This window comes from Camelus dromedarius, unplaced genomic scaffold (assembly GCF_036321535.1).
Source record: "Camelus dromedarius isolate mCamDro1 unplaced genomic scaffold, mCamDro1.pat HAP1_SCAFFOLD_189, whole genome shotgun sequence".
In the NCBI taxonomy this organism is placed as follows: Eukaryota; Metazoa; Chordata; class Mammalia; order Artiodactyla; family Camelidae; genus Camelus; species Camelus dromedarius.
In genome coordinates, this window is record NW_026989847.1 from 153,483 (window position 1) to 179,683 (window position 26,201).

The 26,201-nt window shown below is 37.8% G+C and overlaps 1 long non-coding RNA gene across 3 annotated transcripts in view; it reads right to left on the minus strand.

The window, feature by feature from the left end:
- Positions 1–20,750, minus strand: part of LOC135320932 (uncharacterized) — a 34,483-nt gene extending 13,733 nt beyond the window's left edge. For 2 of the 3 annotated variants that reach the window (XR_010380303.1, XR_010380304.1), the window contains exons 1-2: positions 19,143–20,750; positions 17,797–17,911 (exon numbers count right to left, since the gene is read on the minus strand). This is a non-coding gene — a long non-coding RNA (uncharacterized LOC135320932). The remainder of the gene's footprint in view (positions 1–17,796; positions 17,912–19,142) is intronic. The other variant, XR_010380305.1, reaches the window with a different exon arrangement.
- Between the last annotated feature and the right edge of the window lie 5,451 nt (positions 20,751–26,201).

A 26,201-nucleotide genomic window follows, 5' to 3' on the forward strand; every position in this document is an offset into this window, starting at 1 on the left:
CCAGCAGTATCTAAGGACAAGTCATGCTCTGGCAGATGGGAGCATTTTGGTTGCTTTAAGAGTTTGCTACTGAAGGGCTGGGACATTTCATTTGGCCTTGAAACTCCAGACCTCTTTACTCACAAAGGCAGACAAGTTAGGTGAGCCAGCTCAGCCTTTATTCCAACTTCCTAACCAAAATGCTATGAGGTTGAAAATATATTTCTCAGACTCTTCTGCAGCAAGGGTTCCAGATGTGGCTTTAAAAATGCCCATCAGAGATTGAAATTTGCAAATATTAACTACTATATATAAAAATAGCTAAAAAAACTAAATTTCTTCTGTATAGCACAGGGAACTATATTTAATATCTTGTAATAACTTTTAATGAAAAATAATATGGAAAGGAATTCATACATATATATGTGTATATGAATGACCAGAACATTGTGCTGTACATCAGAAATTGACACATTGTAACTGACTATACTTCAATTGAAATATATATATATATAATGCCCATCAGCAGCATCTGAGTGTCACTGAAAGCAGAAACCCAGATGAGTAGAGGCAGAGGTGGTTGGAGGAGCTACGTTATTTTGTTGGGATGGATGCAGCTGGCATGGCAGAGATCTAGAAGGAATGCTCACAACAGCCACTTACTGATCTGCAAGTGTGTTAGGGTAATAGCTTCCTGAAATCCTCCCCACCCCTCCTGATGAGCCAGGTGTCTGGCGTTTCTCTGGAAATCACTAGGCACAGCCTGGGACTCAAAGGTAAAAATTAAAAACTGCAGTCAGGCAGTGAAAATACTGGCAGGACGTGTTGGACAAAAGTAGGTCAGAATCAACAAAGAATGAGGAGGGGATACAACGTGTGCTGAGGACCCTGACTACAGTGGTGGATTGTCTGTGTTAAGGACTCTGAGTCAGTATGAGTAGATGGAATGGTGTGGACTAAAATGGTGGCCATTGTTCAGATAAATATGTGATTTGGACTATATTTATTAGAGGAGGGCTTTTTTTCCCCCTTCAACGTTGATCATTTCTAGGGAGCAGAAAAATACTCTGCCACACAACATCTAAGTGCAAAAGAGCTGCTACGGGATGGTGGTGGTGTGAAAAATTTCAGTTCTGCAGTTCCATGGTTTCCTTAATGAGGTTCACAGCAGTTGGTACTTAAAATAAAATAAGGCACTTATAATAAAGACATCATCATATGTACATATCCTTAAAGATACACATACGGTGCTATACGTGGGCCTGAAATGTGTTCTGCATTCTAAAATCCGATGAAATAAAATCAGTAGCTCAATATACCTGTTGGCTCTATAAACATGATGTAGCTAATGATCACAGAAAACAAGATCAGCTAGTAAATTTGAAATTTGTCTTTTCCAGTGTCAAAGATAATATTTTTTGCTTTACTTAAAAAGCATTTTTTTAATTAGGACTGTCAGTGTCCATTGGTATATGGGGTTCACTAGATGTGTTCAGATATTCTAGACAGTGAATCAGAGCAAAGACTGAGGTTTAGACAGTAGTTAAATGCCTCACCCTTGTAATCAGCATCCACATATTGCTATACTGAATATCCTTAAAACTGAGAACTTCATTAAAGCAACTAAAAGAAAGGGAAAAATTAGCCACAGACTATTGGAAGATTTGTAACGTGTAAAAATGACAAAGGTATATTCATGAGCATATTCTTAAAAACCCCTACAATTTAATAAGTAAAACAACAAACGGACAACAGGTTGCACACTGATCCCTTTAGGAGAAGCCATGCAGATGAACTCTTATGTGAATGGGGCTGGAGCTGTAGAATTATTTACTCTTGCAAGTAACTCAGTTAAAAACAAATGCAAATGGGATACACTTCTACAATATCTGAGTAAAAATCTTGGAAAACTTACTCCTCTGTTAAGCAATGACAATGGCAAAATTTGTCAAAATTAACCTCTGCAGAACTCTGGAAATTTAACCAAGGCTTCCAGCAATCCGGGGAGTGTTTATTTGAGAAAAAATAACAGCTAAATCTCCATAAAGATAATCAGTTTTGTCATATTGTAACTTGATCTACCACATCCGAGAATCCTCACCTAAATGGTGGACTTTAAAAGCAACAGTCTCACAATCAAGGAAGGGGCAGAAGTGATTTGAAGTTACCCAAAAAATCCGCCCCCAGAGAACTGTCACTATTTCACCTATCTCAAACTCATGCTGTGCAAACAGCCTGTCCCCAGAGTGTTTGTGGAAAACAATCAGCAGTGAGTAACATTACAACTGCCTGATGCAGTGGTACCAGTACAGGCTAACTAGATGCTGACTAGGAAACTTAGAAGGCAAAATTGAGTATTGAGACTTTCTGGGGGTGGAGGTAGGGTTAAATAGCTCCAAAAAATTCTGAGAATTGTAGAAGTGCGTACACATGTGTGGCATATGGCAAGGAAAGATCTGAGAAAATCTTAAGCCTTCAACTCTGGCTGAACTTGAGGTTCTGCATAAGCAAGAACTAAAGGCTACAAAATAGCTGCAGACTGCCTGCCGGTGCTGAGGGCATCCGTCAGCATGCAGGCACACAGCCACCTGGCAACAGCTCAAACGATTGGCTCCAGGCATTGAAAGAAATCACTGTCCAATCATTATTACACTGACGACAACTAGGCTTTCTGCACACATACAGATCTCATGGCCATGCATGATAAAGAATACAGACTTTACAGAATTTGTTCAGGAAAGTAACTACATAAATAGCTGCAGCAGCAATGACAATGGAAGCAACGATAAACCCTGGAGATGAGGAAAATCTGGCTTTCAGTTCTGCCATATTGTAATATTTTAAATGTCCAATTTTCAACAGAAAATTACAAGATGTACAAAGAAACAGAAAAGTTTGGCCATAACACAGGGGAGAAAGTAGTCAATAGAAACTCCCTGAGGAAACCCAGACACTGGACTTACTAGACAAAGACTGAAATAAGGAATTACACATATGATCAAAGAGCTAAACGAAACCATGCCTAAAGAATTTAAGTATGTGAACATCTCATTGTACAGAGAATAACAATAGATAAAATTTATATTAAAAACCAACTGGACATTCTAGAGATACAAACATAATGACTACAATGAAAAATTCAATAAGAGATTTCTCTGTAGATATGAAATTGTTGAAGAAAAAGTCAGTTAACTTAAAAATACTGAGATTATCCAGTCTGTGGAACAGAAAGAAAAAGAATGAAAAAAAATGAACACTGTGTCAGAGATAGGTTGGACACCATCAACAATACCAATACACACATAATTTGAGAGCCAGAAAGGAGAGAAAAGAAGGGGTAGAAAAAATATATAAAGAAATAATGGCTGAAAACTTCCCAAATTTGATGAAAACATTAATTTGTACATCCCAGCAGCTCAACAAACTCCACGTGGTATAAATGTAGAGACATCGAAAATAGGCACATCAGACTCAGTGTGTCAAAAGAGAAGAACAAATAATCTTGACAGCAGAAAGAGAAAAGAGGCTCAACATATTCAAAGGCTCCTCAGTAAGACAGTTGATTTCTCATCAAAAACCATGGAGACCAGAAGGCAGTGGGAAGGTATCGTCAAAGTGATAAAAGGAAAATACTGTCACCAAGTATTTTATAGCCAGCAAAATGATTCTTCAAAAAAATTAAAGGAGAAATTAAGACACTCCTATAAAAACAAAATCTGAAAGAATCCATTGCTAGCAGGCCTGTTTTACAAGAAATATTAAGGATAGTCCAGCAGCTGTAAATGAAAGGACACTCAACTGAAAAATAAAGAGCACTGGTAGAGGTAACTACATGAGTAAAAAAATAAAACACTATAAATACAGTATTACATGTAAGTGTTTACTTCTAATTGATGTAAAGGACAACTGCATAAAACAATAATTATGAAACTGTGTAGATGCACTTATAAATGCATAAAGGTGTAATTTGTATGACAGTGACAGCATGAGGAGGGGGAGGGAAAAGATTGATACCAAAGCAAAGTTTTTGTGTACTATTGAAATTAAGTTGGCATTCATGTGAACTAGATTGCTTTAAAACAAGATGTTAATAGTAATCTCCGGGGCAATGGAGGAGAATGAGTAGGAGGAAGAGGAGGAGGAGAAGAAAAAGATAAAATAAACAACAAATTAAAATGCCACACTTGAAAATGCCTACTTTGTACAAAAAAGTGTAGTAATAGAGCATTGGGGAAATAAAAAGACATATAGAAAGCAGATAGCAGATGTAACTTCAACCTGATAAGAAATTACATTAATGTAAATGAATTAAATATTCCAATCAAAATAGTAAAGGCAGAAATAAATGGAATAGAGAATAGATGAATAACAGAGAATAATCAACAAAAAGAAAAGTTGGTTCTTTGAAAAGATCAAGAAAACTGACAAATTTTTAGCTAGTACTGAAGAAAAAAAGAGAGAAGATTCAAATTACTAAGATGAGAAATGAAAGGAAGGATGTCACTACTGCCCTTACAAAAATAACAAGGAATATAAGGGAATACCATGAATACTTGTATAGCCAATAAATGAGATAATCTAGATGAAATGGATAAATTCCTTGAAGGATATAATTGACTAAATCTAATTCAAGGAGAGATAGAAAACTCAAATAATCCTACAATAAGTAGTGACTGAAACAGTAATCCAAAACATTCCCACAAGGAAATGCTAGGCCAGTATGGCTTTGCTGGTGAATTCCATCAACTACTTAAAGAAAAAACAAAAACAAAAAACAAACAAACAAAAAAATGCTTCACAAACTCGTCTAAAAATAAAGAGGTGGGCACACTTCCCAATTCATTCAATGACACAAGTATCACACTGATACCAAAACCAGACAAAGGCATCACAAGAAAACTAAAGACTATCTCTTATGGATATAAGTGTAAAAGTCCTCAACAGAATACGAGCAAATCCAATCCAGTAACATATAAAATAGACCACAATTCAGTGGAATGTATCCAGGTATGCAAAGGCATTTCAACATACAAAAGTCAATTCATGTAATATGCCATATTAATAGAATAATGGATAAAAACTAGGAATAGAAGAGAACTTCCTCAACTTGACAGAGAACATCTATGAAAAACCTGGAGCAAAGATCATACATAATGGTGAAAGACTGAATTATTTCCTCCCAAAATCAACATTGTACTAGAGGTTCTAGTCAAAGCAAACAGACAAAGAAAATAAAGCCTCTAGATTAGAAAGAAAGAAATAAAACTATTTCAATTCCAGATGACATGATATTATACATTGAATTCACAAGGAATCCACAAAGAAAAAAAAGAGAGAGAGAGAAAAAAAAACTATTAGAATTAACAACATAGTTTGACCAAAATTGTAAGACACAAATCAATATATAAAAAAGTAATTATATTTCTATACAACAGCAGTGAATAATCTAAAAATAAAATGAAGGAAACATTTTCATTTACAATAGCATCAAAAAGAATAAAATACTTAGGAATATTAAGAAAAATATGTGGAATACTGAGAAAAATGTCTGAAAATGGTAAATTGAAAACTAAAATACTACTGATAGAAGTTAAAAATGACCTAAAATAAATGGAAAGCTCTTCTGTGTTCATGGATCAGAAGCCTTATTATTGTTAGGAAGGCATTTGTCCTCAAAATGACCTATAGATTCAGTGCAAACTCTGGCTTTTTGGGAGAAATGAACAAGCTGATCCTAAAACTAATATGGAAATGCAAGATACCCAGAATAGTCAAAACAATCTTGAAAAAGAACAAAGTTTTGAAGTTTCAAAATTCAAAACTCAGTAACAAAATGGTAATCCATACAGTGTGGTACTTGCATAAAGGACAGACAAATAGATTGAGAGAAAAGAACTGAGAGTCCATAAACAAACTCTTACACGTAGCCAGTTAATTTTTCATAAAGGTTCCATGACAATCCAATGGGGAAAAATTAATCTTTACAAAAATGATGCTGGGACACCTGAACATACACCTGGAAAGAAAGAAAACTGAACTTTTACCTTAACACCATTTATTAAATTTAACTCAAAATAAATCACAGACCTGAAACTATAAATCTTTTAGATAATGAACAATGAGAAAATCTTCAGGATTTTGAAGTACAAATACTTCTAAGATATGACAGCAAAAGCACAAACAACAAAAGAAAAAAAATCAAGTAAACTGGACTTCAGTAAAATTAAACACTTCTGTGCTTCAAAGGGCTTCATCAAGAAAGTAAGAAGACAATCCACAGAATGGGTGAAAATATTTCCAATATTTTCCCTGATAAGGGACTTTTTATCCAGAATAGACAAAGGAGACTTAAAACATGACAATACAAAGACAAATACAATTAAAATTGGCAAAGAATTTGAATAGATGTTTCTCCAAAGAAGACATACGAATGGGAAATAAGCACATAAAAAGATGTTCAACATCAGTAGGCATTAGGGAAACAGAAATCAAAAGCACAATGACATGCCACTTCATACCAACTAGGATGACAAATATATATGATATATGATATATAAATATGTATCTATAAACCCGGTAATAAAAAGTGTTGATGAGGATGTGGAGAAACTGGACTCCTCATACATTACTACTGGAAATATAAAATGGAGCAGTCACTTTAAAAACTACTTTAGCAATTCCTCAAAATGTTAAAAGTAGAATACATCCCAGCAATTCCATTTTTTGATATATCCTGAGGAGAACTGAAAATATGTGTTCACACAAAAACTTGTCCATGAGCATTTACAGCAGAATTATTCATCATCAACTGATGGATGGATAAGCAAAGTGGTGTATTTATAACAATGGCATATTATTTGAACACAAAAAGGACTTTGGGTACTGATATATGCTACACCATGGATGAGTCTTGACAACGTCACACTAAATGAAAGACGGCAATCAAAAAAGGCAGCATACTGTATGGTTCTACTTATATGAAATGCCCAGAACAGGCAAATCCGTAGAGACAGAAAGTAGAGTGGTGGCTGCTGGGGTCTAAGGGAAAGGAAGTTTAGGGAGTGACTTTCTAAAGAGTACTGGTTCCTTTTGGGAGTGATGGCTACAAAACCCTGAAATGTACTTAAAATCTAATGCACAATTTCAAAGGCTGCATTTTATGGTATGTGAATTATATCTCCATAAAGCTGTTACTCTTGAAGCTGAGCCCACATATGGAGCAACTGGCCCAGCACTGACTGCAGCATCTGGAGGGGGAGTGAACCACCCACCCACCACAAAGGAAAGGATCACCTGACCCAGTGTTGGAGGGGTGCAATCTTCTTGCCGACAGACACTGTGAGCAGCACAGACAAGGGGGCCAACAGAGCAAGGTGAGTTCGTGAAACAGGGCGAAGACACAAAGGCCTCTCAATAAAACCATTAAGAGCACACAGTCTCTAGGAGAACACATCTTTGTTTTTAAAATCTTTTTATATCTGTTTTATACCTATTACATATTTAATCTTTATTTTTAAACAGTTCTATATGTTTACAATTCTCGTTTCATTTTTAATTCTCTTGGTTTTGATCTGTTATTTATTAGTCACAGGTTTCAAATATTGTATTTTGAATTTTCTCTTCTTTTTATTAAGATTCTTAAAAGATATCTCAACTCGATTCCTATTCTGCTTCAAATTGCTATTCTATTATTGATTATACACTGTTTTCAAACCTTCTTTTCCTCCATTCTTTTAAAATTCTCTCTCTCTCTCTTTTAAGTTTTATTCCCACATAGGCTTTATATAGATAAATAAATAAACTCCTTTAAGGACCACAATAGATAACTGATACTCCTTAAGCCACAGTGCCAGAGAGATATGAGCAGAATGAAGAAGCAGAGGAAGTCCTGCCAATTAAAAGAGCAAGAGAAATCCCCTCAAAGAACGATCAATAAAATAGACATTGATGGCCTACTAGATCAAGATTTCAAAAAAGAAGTGATCAAATTACTGAAGGAACTAAAAGAGATAGTCTTTAGAGACATAAAATATATCAAAAACAAAATAGAAGCTATAAAGAAGAGCCAAGTAGAATTGGTAAATTCATTGGTTGAAATGAGATCTGACCTAAAGGCTGTACAAAGCAGGCTAGATAATGCAGCAGAACGAATAAGTGACCTAGAAGACAGGACAACAGAAAGCACCCAATCAGAACAGCTGAGAGAAAAACAAATATAAAACAATGAAAACAATATAAGGAACCTATGGGATAATATAAAGCATGCCAATCTATGCATAATAGGGGTTCCAGAAGGGGAAGAAAGAACAAAGGGGATGGAAAAGGTAATTAAAGAAATCATGACTGAAAACTTCCCAAACTTAAAGAAGGAATCAGACACCCAAGCACAGGAGGATCAGAGGGTCCCAAACAGGAAGAGCCCAAAGAGAAACATGCCAAGATATATCATAAATCAAGATGGCTAGACTGAAGGATAAAGAAATGATCCTAAAGGCAGCAAGAGGAAAACAAAGAGTGAGTTACAAGAGAAGGCTCTCAGCTGATTTCTCTACAGAAACACTACAGGCCAGAAGGGAGTGGCAAGATATATTCAAAGTCCTGAATGAAAAAAAAAGATGCAGCCTAGGATACTCTCTCCAGCAAGGCTATCCTTTAGAATAGAAGGAGAGATAAAGAATTTTACAGAGAAGCAAAACTAAAAGAATTTAGCAACACTAAACCCATGCTAAAAGAAATATTGAAAGGTCTACTCTAAATAGAAAAGAAGCAGGATGCTACAGAAATGAGAATTCATGAATGTGAGAGTATTTTTTCTTTCTTCTTTTGTTTTTAAATCTTTTCTTCTCAGTAGGATGGGTTTGAGATTACATTAATATCTCTTTAGTATACACAGTTACAGTAATTGGTTAACAGACTTACAAAAAAAGTGTAATCACAAGCCAAAAACTTACAAGTGAGTCACAAAAACTAAATACAATACAAAGGAAAATTACCATACAACAAAAGGAAGAAGAAAGGAACCAAGAAGAAATACCAAATCAACTGCAAAAATAAGTTCAAAATAGCAATAAACTCTCATCTATCATTAATTACTGTAAATGTTAATGGTCTAAATGCTCCAGTGAAAAGACAGAGTAGCAGACTGGATAATAAAGCAAGAAACTTCAATACACTGCATATAAGAGACACATTTTAGGGAGAAGGACACATAGATTGAGAGTGAATGGACGGAAAAGGATATTCCATGCAAATGGAAATGCCAAAAAAGCAGGTGTAGCAGTACTGATTTCAGACAAAATAGACTTTAAAACAAGGGCCATAAAGAAAGATAAATAAAGACATTTTATAATGATTAAAGGAGTGATACAAGATGAAGATATTACAATCATTAATATATAAGCACCCAACATGAGCACCTAAGTACATTAAACAACTACTAACAGAGATAAAGGGGGAAATTGATGGGAATACAATCATTGTCAGAAATTTTAACACCACATTAACATCACTAGACAGATCTTCCAGACAGAAAATAAATAAGGCAACAGAGAAATTAAATGATACAAGAGAATAATTGGATTTAGTGCATATTTTCAGAGCATTACAATCCTCCATAATAGAATACACATTCTTTTCAAATGTGTGTGGAACACTTTCTAGGATTGATCATGTACTTAGTCACAAAAGAAGCCTCAACAATTTTAAGAAGATAGAAATTATCTCAAGCATCTTTACTGACCACAATGCCATTGAAACTAGAAATCAACTTCAGAGAAACAAAGGAGAAAGAAAGGAAAGCATTGAGATTAAACAACATGCTATTAGAAAACAAATGGGTCGATGATGTAATCAAAGTTGAAATTAAAGAATACCTTGAGACAAATGAAAATGAAAACACAACCACACAAAACATACGGTACACAGCAAAAGCAGTACTAAGAGGAAAGTTTAGGGTAATGCAGGCCTTCCTCAAAAAAGAAGAACAATACCAAATAAACAATCTAGCCCACCAGCTGAAAGAACTAGAAACAGAAGAGCAAAAACACACAAAAGTCAGCAGAAGGAAGGAAATAATAAAGATCATGGAGGAAATAAATAAAATAAAGATTAAAAAAATAGAGAAAATAATCAATCAAACCAAAAGCTAGTTTTTTGAAAGAGTAAATAAAATCGACAAACCTCTGGCCAAACTCACAAAGAAGAAGAAAGAGAGAGCACAAATTTGCAAAATAAGAAAGGAAAATGGAGAAATTACAACAAATAACATAGAAATACAGAATATCATATGAGAATATCATGAAAAACTACATGGAAAAGTGGATAACCTAGAGGAGATGGACAAGTTTCTGGAAACATACAGTCCACTAAGACTGAATCAAGAAGAAACTATCCACTTGAACAAATGGATCACTAGGAATGAAATTGAATTAACAATAAAAAACTTCCCTACAAATAAAAGTCCAGGACTGGACAGCTTCACCAGGGAGTTCTACCACACATACAAAGAAGAACTCATACCAGTCCTTCTCAAACTCTTCCAGAAGATTGAAAAGAAGGAATATTCCCAAACTCATTCTATGAAGCCACCATTACCCTGATACCAAAACCAGGCAAAGACACCACCAAAAAAGAGAATTACAGACCAATATCACTGATGAACACAGATGAAAAAATCCTTACCAAAATACTAGTAAATAAAATCCAACAGCACATAAAAAAATAATACATCATGCTCAAGTGGGGTTCATCTCAGGGACACAAGGGTGGTTCAACATATGAAAATCAATCAATGTAATACTTCACATCAACAAGAGAAAGGACAAAAACCACATGATCATCTCAATAGATGCAGAAAACTTTTGATAAAATTCAACACCCACTTATGATAAAAATTCTCACCAAAGTGGGTATTGAGGGAACATATCTCAACATCATAAAAGCTATATATGACAAACCTACAGCCAGCATAGCACTCAACGGTGAAAACCTCAAAAGATTCCCACTAAAATCTGGGACAAGTCAAAGATGCCCACTATCACCACTCCTATTCAACATAGACTTGGAAGTCCTGGCCACAGCAATCAGGCAAGTAACAGAAGTAAAAGGGGTCTAAATTGGAAAAGAAGAGGTAAAAGTGTCACTATATGCAGATGACATGACAATATATATAGAAAACCCTAAAAGGTCCACACAAAAACTACCAGAGCTGATCGAAGAATATAGCAAAGTAGCAGGTTACAAGATTAATGTTCAAAAATCAGTTGCATTTCTTTACACAAATGATGAATCAACAGAAAAAGAAAGTAAAGAAACAATCCCCTTTAAAATAGCACCCAAAGTAATAAAATATCTAGGAATAAATCTAACCACAGACGTGACAGAATTATACACAGAAAACTATAAAGCACTGGTGAAGGAAATTAAAGAAGACTTTAAAAAATGGAAAGGTATCCCATGCTCTTTGATTGCAAGAAGCAATATTGTTAAAATGGTCACACTGCCCAAGGCAATCTACAGATTTAATGCAATCCCTACCAAATTAACCTGGACATATTCCATAGAACTAGAACAAATCACAATAAAATTTATATGGAACCATCAAAGACATAGAATTTCCAGGGCATTACTGAAGAAAAAAAGAAAGAGGCTGGAAGAGTAACTCTCACAGACTTGAGACAATACTATAGACTTACAGTCGTCAAGACAGCATGGTATTAGTACAAAAACAGACATATAGCCAAATGGAACAGAATAGAGAGCCCAGAAATGAACCCAAATATTAAGGTCAACTAATCTTCAACAAAGGAGGCAAGAATATACAATGGAATAAAGACAGTCTCTTCAGCAAGATAAACATAAGACAAGATACAATAAAATTCCTAGGAGAAAATACAGGCAAAATATCTGACATACATCTCAGAAATCTTCCCCTAGGGAAGTCTACCCAAGCAATAGAAATAAAAGCAAGAATAAACAAATGGGACCTAATGAAACTTACAAGCTTCTGCACAGCAAAGGACACCTTAAGTAAAACAAAAAGACAACCTACAGAATGGGAGAACATTTTTGCAAATGAAACTAACAAAGGCTTGATCTCCAGAATATATAAGCAGCTCATATGACTTACTGAGAAACAACCAAATAACCCAATCCAAACATGGGCAGAAGACCAAAACAAGCAATTCTCCAAGGAAGATATACAAATGATCAATGGGCACATGAAAAATGCTCAATATCACTAATTATCAGAGAAATGCAAATCAAAAGTACAATGAGGTATCACCTCAAACCAGTCAGAATGGCCATCATTCAAAAATCCACAAATGACATATGCTAGAGAGGCTGTGGACAAAGGGAAACCTCCGACACTTCTGGTGGGAATGCAGTTTGGTGCAGCCACTGTGGAATAGGTATTGAGTTTCCTCAAAAGACTAGGAATAGAATTGTCATATGACACAGGAATCCCACTCCTGTGCATATATCCTGAAGGAACCCTACTTCAGGATGACAGCTGCACCCCAATATACATAGCAGCACTATTTACAATAGCCAAGACATGGAGATAGCCTAAATGTCCATCAACGGATGACTGGCTAAAGAAGTATATTTATACAATGGAAAACTACTCGGCTATAAAAACTGACAATATAGGGCCATTTGCAGCAACGTGGATGCTCCTGGAGAATGTTATTCTAAGTTAAGTAAGCACCGTAACAAGGAATAAAGAGAAGTTACCTCTAAGTACAGTTATTTTGATTAAAATATACATACAGAAAGCAAGTCACCCCCACGACTGCTGCCAGGAGGAGCATCTGAATGTAATAGCCCAGCCCAAGCAAAGCAGATTCCGACCTTCTCCCCGTAGAATTTCCTGCAGAAAGACAGAAGGTAGTTTCAGAAGAAACACATATTCACTCTGTAGCTTCATCCTCATGTTAATTTCTTTTTTCTTTGTTTTTTGGTGGGGCATAATTAGGTTTATTTATTTGTTTTTTAAATGGAGGCATTGGGGATTGAGCCCAGTACCTCATGCATGCTAGGCATTCACTCTACCACTGAGTTATACCCTCCTTCCATCATACTAATTTCTGATTCTAAATCAAGGGGGCTTTAAGTTTAAACCTCTGACTCAATTCACACTTAAAACATATGCGTTTTCACAGCAGCCCCCAAATTCTACCGTGAAATAAGAAGTATTTTACGTATCATAGAAATACAGATCACTGGTTCACCTGCTGAAGAGAGATAAATGAGAACAGAGCAAAGGAGGGGACGAGGCCGACTCCGGAGCAGATGCAGGGGATCATCACCACTCACTGGACAGTCTGGCACATTCAACAAATCCCACCAAAGATCATTCTTAACAGGCTTGACACAAGTGGACTTCAACTACTGGCTCAGTCATCTGCGTCTGCCTTATCTCGGGAACTTCCCTGGAGCAAATGCAACGTAAACCACAGATAATAAGGAAATGGCTGATAATGATAACAACTGGGAGTGCAATGTCTCTCTGACAAAATATTTATAAAACTCATGTGGGAATGGGAGAGGGCAGGAGGGATGTGGCTGAGTAAGGAACTGCCCTGTATTCTTTGTATCTATCTCGTCGTCTGTTCCTAGGTTTCAAAAACCCTTCAATGTTACTCAGTTAATCTGGAGTAGACGGAACAGGCCAGGGAGGCAAGATTAGAAGAAAGGAGGCAGGGCACGAAGCGGTGCCAGGCTGGTCCTGAAAGGGAGACAGACACAGGCAGGCAGACACAGAGGGCTTAGGGATGAGGCGGAAAAATGAGGCGGCGGCTCAGGTGTGTTTGCTGCTGCTGATACTTCCCTCAGCTGGAGCACTGCTGACGCGGCAGTGCTGGGTAAAACCTGTGACTTTCCTCAGCTCTGAGTTCTCTCGGAAGCTTCCGGCTCAGTCTGGAGCTGAGATGAGCTCCGAGGGCCTAGCCTAGGGGGGACTCAGCTCTGAGAACAGCCTGGAGTCCTGAGAAACTTCACGCAGGAACCCCTAGGGCTGGACCAGCGCTCACAGGGCTGCTGTGAGACCAGCTCCATCGTCAGAGACCTGGGCGTGGACCATTCCATGGGGAAAATGGCTGAGCCCGATGCCAAATCAGATAGGAGGGACAAAGTGTGTTCATTCTCATGTGACTGGTCTTTGTGGCCTGGCTCACAGATGGCAGGCTCAGGATGGTGTCTGGCAGAGAAAACCCTGGCAATGGGTTTGAGATGTCTTGGACTCTTTCTTGTTAAACTTTTTGTAATATATTCTTATCAACTCTCCATCCTGAAAATGCCACATTCAAAACTGAAAGAATGTTAGAAGTTGCTTGCTCCAACTGGCCAATGGTAAACACACCCTGCTACAGTTAGAGAGCTGGTCAGGCAGCCTCTGCCTGCATATTTACAATGAAGGAGAGTTCATTACTTCCAAAGGTTACATGTCGGCAAGAATGTCAGAAAGAATTTTTGAACCTTAAACAGATGTCTGCCCCCTAGTCCTTGCTGAAAGGCTAGAAATAATGAGGATCCCTTCAAATGTAGTTTTGTCTGATTGTTATCTCTCTCTGTCAAAAACACCCCAATTCTTAACATCAATTTTTCAAAATTCAGCTTTGATTTCTTTTTATCAAACTTATACCATACATTCATTAAAGAGTCAAACAGTTCTCGAACACCGATTGTAAAAAGGAGCAGTTCCCAACAACCACCCCATTTCCTGGTCAGAAGCAACAATGTTCAGCTCCTACTGCTGACTCTTGGAATAAAAACTCCCTATTTCTGACTAATATCCTTGTAACACAGCCTACTGACTTTTTCAGCTTTATGTATCACCTATTTAACTTTCTATTTTGGAAAATGAATATTAAGCTCTCTTTCAAACCACATCTCCTCTACACACCCAAACCTTCATTCTTCCAACCTTTTGATACAAATACATTATAATTTTGATCAGCTCAGTATCCTTGCTTTACATTATTAGGACTCTCTACAGACTGTTCACAGCTGTAGCAAGTTGTCTGCTAGGCTTACTTTTTTATTCCCTACTTTGTTTTTCCTGGAGTTAATAATTGTCTTGGTGGTTCATAGCTTAGATTTCTCTGCGCTTAACAATTCAACCCCATACCTTCTCCTAATGAATAACTTTCTCAATACTTTCCAATTCATTGTCTACAAATTTCATCTCCTTGAATAAATCTCTTCAGATCTCCTTCAACCTGGATTAACGACATGCTAGTCTTGTCACAGAGCTCAAGGGGCCACTAGTGGGAAGCAACAAGGGAATACATGGACCAGGAGAAGGGAACAGATCAACATAATTTCCTTCACAAAACATACGTAAAATAGTGGGAAAATTGTTTTCTTTACAAACACAAACACACACACCAACCCCAAAATCCCATAAAGAATGATTAAATAGCCATCAAACCCATTGCCCTGCCATCAAATTCTGTATAACATAAAACAAAAATAACAGAAGGAATATATCATATAAATATGAATCTCAAGGGGGATGGGGTACACTCAGTGGCAGAGTGTGTGCTCAGCAAGCATAAGGTCCTAGATTCAATCTTCAGTACCTCCATTAGAAAAAAACATTAGAAACAATAGAAAAATGTATCAACTTTAAATATTTACAAATATATAAACTTCCTCTTTTAAAACTGTTCTACAGGATAATCCGGGTTAATGAGAAAGTGCCTCTTCATGACTGTGATCCTGCTGATAATTGTGGGAGGAAATTAGAGTATGACCACATGAAATAAAATCCCTTATGTAATAATGATCCCGGGTGACAATCATTATTGGCTGCTGTCATCACAAAAAAGAGAGTCAACTGGGCATTATGTACCTTATGACAGGAGTACAAAACTTCATATAACAAATATTCTTGTACAAATTTGAACCTCGTTCAGATCAAGCTTTTAGGGGAGGATCAAATCACTTAGCTAAAGCCAATAAATAGGATGGAGAAATAAGTCTAATCACAGGGGAGAATGAAATCAACCAAACAGGAAATAGAGAAATCCCTCAGCAATTTCAAGGAAAATGAGAAACAGGAAAATTATAGATTAGAACCCACTTGAGAGATATGCTAGCTGCAATGTGTGAACTTATTCTGGATCCTGATTTCAACCCCAAAACTGCTTAAAAGTGTATTTTTGTGACAATCAGGGAATTATTTTGTAACCCTAAAAAAAAATGAATATTCCAATTGTATTTGAAAGAGACCTTGTCATTTCATTAATGAAAGGTTAAGCTACGTAGGATTGCCTTCAAAATGATCCCGAAGTGGGGGAGGGGAAGAGGTGGAGATGAAAGTTGCAACAACAGTGACTCTGAGTTGATAATTCTGGAGATGGGTGACTGATACAGACAGGCTGGCTGTGCTGTTCTCTCTACTTCTGTACGTGTTTGTATCTTTCCATAAAATGTGAAACAAACAAAAAGACTTCAGTGATTTAAAACCCTCACTTGGAAGGTTAAGAGGTTTGCCCAAGTAGGTGGGCATCTGAATGGGGCACTGAGATTAGGAAGATCAGGCACCTGGCTCCAGGCCGACCTGGGGCTACCTTGACCCTTCTCTTCTCCTCACCATCCACAGCCAGCCCATAACTGCATCCTGTCAGCTCCACTCCCCAAACGCATTCTCCCTGGCTCCCACCATCTCTCATCTGGCCCACTCCAAGAGCCTCCGACCAGGCCTCCCTGCTTCCTGGGTCCCTGCAATTCATTCTCCACATTATCTTTGCAAATTGTGAGAGAAAATTACCTTAGTGCTTAAACTATCATGACTGCTTCTCACTGCACTTAGAGTCTACACTACTTTCCGTGCTCCTGATGCCCTTCTAAACCTCGCGTCTCATCACTCTCACCAGCGTTGGCTCCAGTATCTCCTCAAACCTGCTGAGCACATTTGTGCCTCGGGGCAATGGACAAGCTGCCTCTATTCCTGGGGTGACTTATCCCAGATCCTCAAAGACCAGCCTCCTTATCACCGTCTCAGCTCACATGTAACCTTCTCAAAGATAGCTTTCTTGACTCCATTTCCCCCAAGTCTCCCATCTCAACACTGTATTATTTCCTTCATTTCAATCTGAAATTGTTTCCTTATTAGCCCGATTATTTTTGTTTGCTCAGTTGTCCTTGGCCTCCCTCCTCCCAGCAGCCTTGCACAAACAGCATAAGCTCCCGGGGAGCAGCCGGCGCTGATGCTCTGAGAATACACATGCTGAGCGCGACATTACAGTCACGTGGTGTAGTGAAACGGTGTCGAACAGCAGATAGAGCTAAGCAGTGAGAATACTTCTCTTATTTTATAATTTAAGTGAAACCTAACATTTACTCCTGTGTAATGAAGAATTTGGTAGGTCTTTGTTCCCAGTTCCTGGACGGCAACCCCTAAAGCCTTGAAATTTCCCAAGATAGGAGTGTCTTTACTATTCATGGTGGACCCTTGGATGGCTTGTGTTCATGAGATAACTCAGGATGGGGACTGGCCAGCCAGAGACACCAACCATGTGATTAGAGGAGTGGGGCTTTGAGCTTTGTGACAAGTGACTGACCATCAGGAGAGGTAGGGGCTCAAATGTTAGGGCTTTGACTTACAGTTATTGTGTGGGGTAGCCATGTCAGTAGTGACCCAATAAACCATGTCTTTGTAATAAAGTCTCCAGTAAAAACTTGGGGCAACAAAGCTCAGAGCTCCTGTGAGCTTCCTGGTTGGTAACACTCTCGGAGGACTGTCACACTCAGAAGCCATGAGGGCAACCCTGAGCCCTTCCCACTGGAGTGCCCTCCACAACAGCTCACCTGATGAGATCTAAGGGCTGCTTCTTGTCTATGCTTCGAGGAGGAGCACATTCCCTGTACAGAAGGCCCTGTTCGCTGGGGCAGCTGAGGTCCTCTGATGGAGGCTGAAGTTGCACTGGGAAGCAGAAGCAAACAGGTGAGCGTCACTGTCACCACGTGTTCACATGTTCTGCTAATAAAATGTGGTGCTAACACTTTGTGGTCATTTGTAAATAAGGGGCCCTCCTTTGCCAGAAGGGATGGAGGTACCATATAATTTTTCATAATTCTCACCGAGGATTAATACTAACCCCTTGAGGGTCATTTGCAAACGTGGCTGGAAAGGAACACTTGGATGTTACACTCCTGGGACCACCGTGGGTACCTGGTGAGGGCCTTGCAGATGCTTAATGTCCTACAACCGGGCCAGTCTTCCACAGCAAAAAAAACTACGCCACCCAAGTGCCCAAACTGCTTCAGTGGAGGCAGCAGCCCCCTCCTTGGACACCCAGAGGAACCTGGACTCTGGCTGTTTAGGGGCAGGGTCAATTCTAAAACCCAGGCTATTTTGTCCCCACAATTCAGTAGTTATTCGGTGACAGCACATGGAATATAAACAATAAAGAAACTTGACATGATGTTATATATTTAGCTTACTCAAGAAACAAAATTTAAATCCAGTCATTCTCCTTCCCACCTGACCTACTTTCCTTTCTCCTGTACTAGAACCAGATTATTACCCACCCAGCCTTAGCATGGGTCCTGACTCCACTTACCTCCCTCCCAAACAACACATGAGATGATTCCTCAGCCTGGATGTGGAACCAGCAATTACAACAGGCTTTAGTGGAAAAGAAATGGTTGTGTGCAGATGCCAACTAAACACTGTAGAATCCTGGTGTCCCACATTAGTAATCATGACAGCTGTTTGCAAGTGTCCCCAAAGTTCATTTCAGACTCTCACTGCTAATTTTGCTCGGATATAAATATAAAACATGTGGACTGCTGGGCTGGACTGCTATGCTGAGTCTCTGATCCAGGAAGCTCAGTGTCTGCTCCCTGCAACCAGCTCCCTGTTCTGTTCATGCATGTGCATCAAGCAGCTGTTTAGTGTCCATTTTAGTATCTTAGACAGTGTATTTCAGTATGGTCTTCATCCACAAATACGTGTACCACACAGTAGTAATGATCAATCTCAGTCTTTGCTTTCTTTTGTCTTAGAGAGTCAGATAAACGGATAGCAAGGTAACAAAGTCATAGAGAGCTATAATATAGTATTTCCTTTATTTCAATGACAGGATTTATTTAAAGAGCTTAGATATAACATCTTTGCATTTATGGCATCATTTAGCGTCTGAAGCTCTTACATTTTACAAACTTCATTTCATGCGAGATGTTGTCAGTTAGAGAAGTGCTTCTGAATTTGAGGGGTTGCTGTCATCTCAGATGGAGTCCCTAAAAAATGTCAAAACTCTGCAGTATTGTCATCATGACAAGAACTCAGACAGATGAAATTTGGAAAGCCCTGTGATTTACTAGTGCACAGACAGAAAATGGTATTTCAGAGGGAAAAAGCCTGAATTACAGAAAATGATAAATGAAATGGTCTAACATGCATTTCCCTTACAAAGAACTAATACTTCTTTGGTTGATAATAACATCTGTCAGTAATTATGAAAAGAGCTGGCAAATGCATAGTACTTACTATTAGCCAGGGCTGTTCTAAAATTCAAGCAGATTCATTAATCCCCATAGCATCTCTACGAGGTGGGTACTATTATTATCCCCATTTTATTGATGAGGAACTTGATAAACACAGAGGCTAAATGACTTTTACAAGGTAGACAGCGAGAAACCAGCACAAGTGTTCCAGCCTGAGTCTATGCTCTTGGCCACTTCTACCTTTTTTTTTTTTTTTTTTGGTGGCAGGGAGATAATAAGGTAATTCTGGTGGGGGGTGGGGAGGTAATTAGGGTTATTTGTCTATTTTAGAGGAGGTGTTGGGGGCTGAACCCAGGACTTTATGCGTGCTAAGCATGCGCCCCATCACTTGAGCTGTACCCTCACCTCTCGTGTCTATGTTCTTAGATGCTAATCCACACTGCCCCACATGGTAACTCTGGGGGAAATACAGTTCATTCATTCACCCACTTGTTAAACTCAGCCTTCCTGGTGCCTGGGATTCAGCAGTGAACAAGACAACATGGTTCCTGCCCTAAATGGGCTTGTCGACTCCTGACATATTATCTTCATTTTACCCAGGAAGTAACAAGGTCAAGAAGACTCACCTTTTCCTGTTAACACCGGAGGATACATGAAGTGCTTTATTTCATTTCTGCCATTTGACTTACACCATGGGAAGGGAAAGCTGCCTTGCAGATCCCGGAGCTCACAATCCAGTTAATCCTGAATTTTTTTTTAAAACTGTCCCTTACTTGATACTTGATCTGAGAAAGGATGAAGTAAACCTAAATAGATTCTAAGAAAGCGTGTGGTTTATACAGGGTAAATAACCAGCCACTGTTTACTATCCTAACAGGAATCTGTAGGCATATTTCTTTTCTTTCTCTTTTTTCATTTTTATGGGCAGCTTTTAAAAACCAAACCAAACCAACAAAACCAAATCACTTATAATTCAACAGCAGGTTCTAAATCACCCCCAAGACAGCAGCTAAACTCGGTTTAGACTTACAGTGCGGCTCCTGGTGGTTGGATTGATGAATGTATCTCTATCCTGAATATAAAAGTCGTTCACGCAGCTCTTCTCAAATAGGGCAATGAAAAACTCTTGTTCCGGTTGTTGATACTTTCATCCACTTGGAGGACTTTCATAAAACAGCTGAAGGTATCAAAGGCTGAGGACACGGTTTTCAGATGATTGGGATTCAGAGGCAATTTTATGTACAGTATCTCAGCGTATGTACAGATCACCTCCCACAGGGTGTGTACATTTGCAAATACAAGCTTGTCATCCAAAACCTATATTGGGAGAATGAAAACACAAACCAGGAAACTATTTTCACATTTTTAGTACACAGATTTTTCTTACATTGCTGGTAGTTAAAGCACTTGTGCAAACACACACAGATATGACACTGGTAAAAGTGAAGATATAATGAAAATAGATTTGCAAACCATCATACATTTTTGCATTAAAGTTAATTTCTTTGTTGAAATTACTGAAAAGTTATTTAAAATCCTTACAATTCATTCATAAAATAACCAATGTTTTAGATGAAGAAAAGTAAACTTGTTAACTTTTAGTCTAAATTAGTAACTAAGAATAGAAACACGAAAAAATTCTTTGCAGGGGCACTGTAATGACAATTTTTTAAATTTCTTAAACCTAGGACTATTTACATATCTGTTCAATATAATGTTAAACAGCCATTAAAAGGGATTTAAAAGAATTATATTTATTAATATGGAATATATAATAAAAGGAAAAAGAAAAAAATGTGAAATAATAATTTTCATTTTTGGAAGGGAAAAATATCTACATTTGAACAAAAAAATGTTTAGAAGGATTTTAAGATTCTTTATGTATAACTAAGGTACAGATGATTTTTAATTCCACTGTTTTTAATTCCATTGGATTTTAATTCCAATGTTCTTTCATTTTCAATTTTGGGGGAAATTTTTATAATAAAAAAACTTTAAAATTGTTCTTGCATAAATACATTAATAGATATATTTATGACTACATTCTCTGGCTATTAAAAAAGATCTCGTAGCTTTGGATCTGAAAAATACATTCCATAATGCAGATTCTGACTGACTCGCCTCCCAGTCCAGAGCGAAGGCACGGCTAGGGTGACATGTTTCAAATATCAGTCCAGGGAACATGCAGGCTCCCAGCCAACGGCTGCAAAGGGACTGACACTGATCTGCTTGCTCCCAGCTGCAGACCGTCACAGATGAGTTTAGATTCATAGGCTCAAGTTTTCTCTGTCAAAAGAAATCAGAAAATGTTAGGCTTTTACTTTCACCAAGGGAACAAGAAGTTGTTTGATTTTCTTTTATTAAAAAAAAAACAACAAACCAATTTGAACCTGAAGAAAAGACATTTGCTCAAAATACCACAGTAGCAATGAAGGTGCTCTGGCTGGCAGGGACTTGTTGGATTCCTGTGAGTGCTGGACTCCTCACATGGAATTCCCTTGGCACTCCAGAAGGCCTGTGGTTGTCCCCATGGGTTTGTGGCCATATGTGGTGCACAAAAGTCTCTGGCTTTGCCACAATTTCAAAGCCTTTTTTGGCTTATGAAAGGCTTTGCACTCAAATGGAGTTTTCTTGAGTCCACTCACTGATGTCATTCACCAGAGTTATAGTCCAGATCTGACATTCTAGACTCTTAAAATCTTGCAGACATTCAAATGGTTCAGGTTTGGATGTGTATTCACCTCTGCAGGCCTGGACCAAATTCCATAAAGCCACCCGGACAAGTTCAGCAAAATGCAAAGACATTTTTCTTTCTGCAAGACTGAAATGTCTGTGAAGCTATAAAAACTTCTGCATCTACAAAAATAGGGAACCAACTCATGAATAACATATCTATCCATAATGCATGGACATTTGAAAAAATACTGTATTTACTCCTATTAAATTCTATCTGGCTTTTGCCAAATTGTGTCCTAAACTGTAAGGAAAGTATATAAATGTAGAGAATTTTTGAACTTTTAAGAGAAAAAGGAACCCTCCTACTCGGTTGGTGGGAATGTAAATGTTGCAGCCACCATGGAGGACAGTATAGAGTTTCCTTAAAAAACTGAAAATATACTTCCGTGTGATCCAGCAATCCCATTCATGGGTATATGTCTGGAGAAAAATATAATTCAAAAAGACACATGCACCCCAGTGTTCACAGCAGCACTATTTACAATAGCCAACACACTGAAACAACCCAAATGTTCACTGGCAGATGATTGGATAAAGAAGTTGTGGTATATTATATATATATGTATATTTACATATATACACGCATATACACACACATATATACACATGAACACACACACACACAATGGAATACTGCTCAGCCATTAAAAAATTAAATAATGTCTTTTGCAATAACATGGATGGACCTACAGGGTATTATGCTAAGTGAAATATGTCAGAGAAAGAAAAACAAATATTCTATTTATTAACTTATATGTATATCTAAAAAATAAAACAAATTAATTACTATAATAAAACAGAAATAGACTCACAGGTACACAGAACAGACTGGTGGTTACCAATGGGGAGAAGGAGGAGAGGGAGGCAGGAAGGGGGTAAGGGATTGAGAGGTAAAAAGTACTATGTATAAAATGGATAGGTTATAGGGCTGTATCATACAGCACAGGGAAATATAGCCATTATTTTATGGTGACATTAAATGGAATATAATATATAAAGATGTTGAGCCTCTGTGTTGTACACCTGAAAATAATATGATGGAAATCAACTACTCAATTATAAAATACTTAATCAAAGTTTTTTTCATATTATTTGCAATAAGTTAGAAGCCAGCACTGTCAATAGAAACATAGTGCAAGTCACAATTTTCCAGTAATCCCATTTAGACAATAAAAAGGAACAAGTGTACTTAATTCCAGGAATAATTATATTTATCCCAAAATATCCAATATACTATCATTTCAAAAGTGTGATTAACACTTTGAAAACTTTTAATAAATATTTTACATTATTATTGTTGTACGAAGTCTTGAAAATCTATTATGTATTTTCCACTTATAGAACATCTCAATTCACAATAGCCACATGTGGCTGGTGGCTACCATACTAGACAGAGCAGATTACACCATTCACACTTCTGATAAATTACCTGCTCTTATTTATTTAAAAAACTTCCAGAAAAGGCTTTAGATATTCCCTATATCTAACAAAGCAACCTTGACGGGTGAGGAATATCTTCATTATAAAGTGAAAAATAAAGGTAAGAGAGCCATGGTTACATGTAAGTTAATGTAACAATTCCTTCTTAATTCATTCAGGACTTTACAATCTTTCTTCATATTCCAAGGATTCACTGTCACTGTGCAATGTTTTTCACTATAATCATCTTTGGAATTGAGAGGCTTCTGATGACCCTGCTTTGTGCATCTGTACATAAAAGAAAATAACAAAACAGAGAAAAAGACCTTATTAAAGATAATTTAGGGGAGTATAGCTCAAGTGAAAGATCATATTCTTAGCATGCACAAGGGCCTGGGTTCAATCCCCAGAACTTCTTATAAAAATAAAATAAATAAAAACCTAATTACCACCCCCTGCAAAAAATTAATTAATTACTTTAATTAAAATTTAAAAAAAGATAATTTAGAGAAGCCTTATCAGGCTACAAGAGCTACAATGAATGCCCCTCCTCCATTAATTTAGAAGAAGTTTCACAATATTTCCCAACATAAAGGCTAAAATATAATTCGGAACACTTCCTGATGGTCAGCATCATTTTAACAAAAATGTAGATAATTACCTCCCTGGTGTCAAAGCTCTGTCAGAGATGGGCACAGAAAATTTAGTAAAAATTATTTTGCAACTACCTTTGAAAGAAATGCTGAGAAATGATCTTTTCTGTTGGAAATTAGCCTGCTTTTACATTCTGCAGTAGGCATACGTGTTTACAAACCAGGCAGGAACTGGATCATATTTTACACATACTTTAGAAACTGATTTGAATTTTGCTCTCTACCTGCAAGGCTATTTCTTAGGTAATAACATAAGCTGGCCACTATACTAAATTTTGTTTCCCTGTTTGCTTAATCCTCACAACTCTGTAAGCTGCTATTATTACACCCATATAACAGACATAGAGCTTGAGACAGAAAATAATTTGGGTAACTTGGTAAATGGTGGAGCTGGGTAATATCGCAGCCAGTCTGACACTCAAGTCCATTCTTCTCACCGATGTCTGATACTGCTGCCTACATTCAGCAATGACTCCTGATTTCATATTTAAGTGTGTCATTTCTAAAAGTGCAAAGCTATATTAGTACTGCTGTGTAAATTATTCTTTTCAGATGTGATTGCCAAAAAAACAAAAACAAATAAAATCAGGGTGCCACTGAGGGGAGGGCGAACTGCATATGGATGGACACAAGGGGACTTTATGAGGACACAGTTGCACAACTCTAGAAATAGTTAAAATGGCTGAATTGTACAATTATAATATGTGAATTGTATGGCCTGTAAATTACACCTTAATACAGCTATTAAATTAAGAAACTGAGATACCAAATTAAGACTAAAACACATATATATATATCATACATAGTACAACAGGCAAATATCATTATTTACTGCACCATTTTCCTTCATGCAGCTTCCTTTCCTCACCTGTTAATGAAAGGATGATTCATTTTTAAAATAGCCTTTTAATTTATTCAGCAAATAATTTTTGACGGCCTACAATGTACCCAGGACTACTCTAGGCACTTGGAATAGATCAATAACAAAACAAAAGTCCTGTCCTCACGGAGCTTGGTTGGAGTCTAGCTGGGGTGGGGGGTGGAGATGACAATACACACAACAGAGCAGCAGAGGAGGTGGCATGCTAGGAAAGAGGAACCATGGAAAAAAGTAAAAAGGGCAAAGTAAAGAGAGTTGAGGGTATAGGATGAGGGTGATGTTGTATTAAATACCAGAGCAGGGCACACTGTGAACTGAGGTTAGAATTAAGACTAGGAGGTGAGAAGTCCCAGGAGGACGGAATAACCATCACCAAGGCCAGCGTGACCTCGCATGTTCCAGAATGGGGGCACGGATGGAGCTGCGGAGAAGGGTCAGTGCAGATCCTGTATGGCCTTGGAGGAGATTGTAAGGACTGTGGCTTTTACCCGGAGTGAAATGGGGAGGCACTGCAGAAGGACGACACAATCTAACTTAGGTTTTCAAGGCTCACTTGACTGCGGGGTGAGAATAGTGCAAACGGGTCAGAGATGAAAGGTGGGAAGCTACTGAGAAGGGCTATGCAGGAGGAGAGGACAGTGGCTCAGGGCAGGGAAGCAGCAGTGGAAGCAGGAGCCATGGTGAGAAGTGGCTGGGCTCTGGATATGTTTTAAAGGCAGTGTTAAACCAGATCTATTGACAGAATTCATGTGGTATGTCAGTGAAAGTCAGAATAACTCCAAGTTTTTTGACCCAAGCAGCTGGAAGGATTAAGTTTCCACTAACTGAATGGGGGAGGCTGCATAAAGAACCAGTTTGGGGGGTAGGAGGACCAAAAGCTCAGTTTTTACACACGTTGGTTTTAAGATATCAGAGTTCCAAGTGAAGATGTCAAATCAGCAGAATATTATAAGAGTCCAGAGTTGGAGAGAAAAAGTGTAACGGGAGACAGAACTGTGCGAAACATGGGTCACACAGGTGGTAAAGGAAGCCATGAAACCCAGGTACTCAAACATTAAGATAACCTTGCATTAACC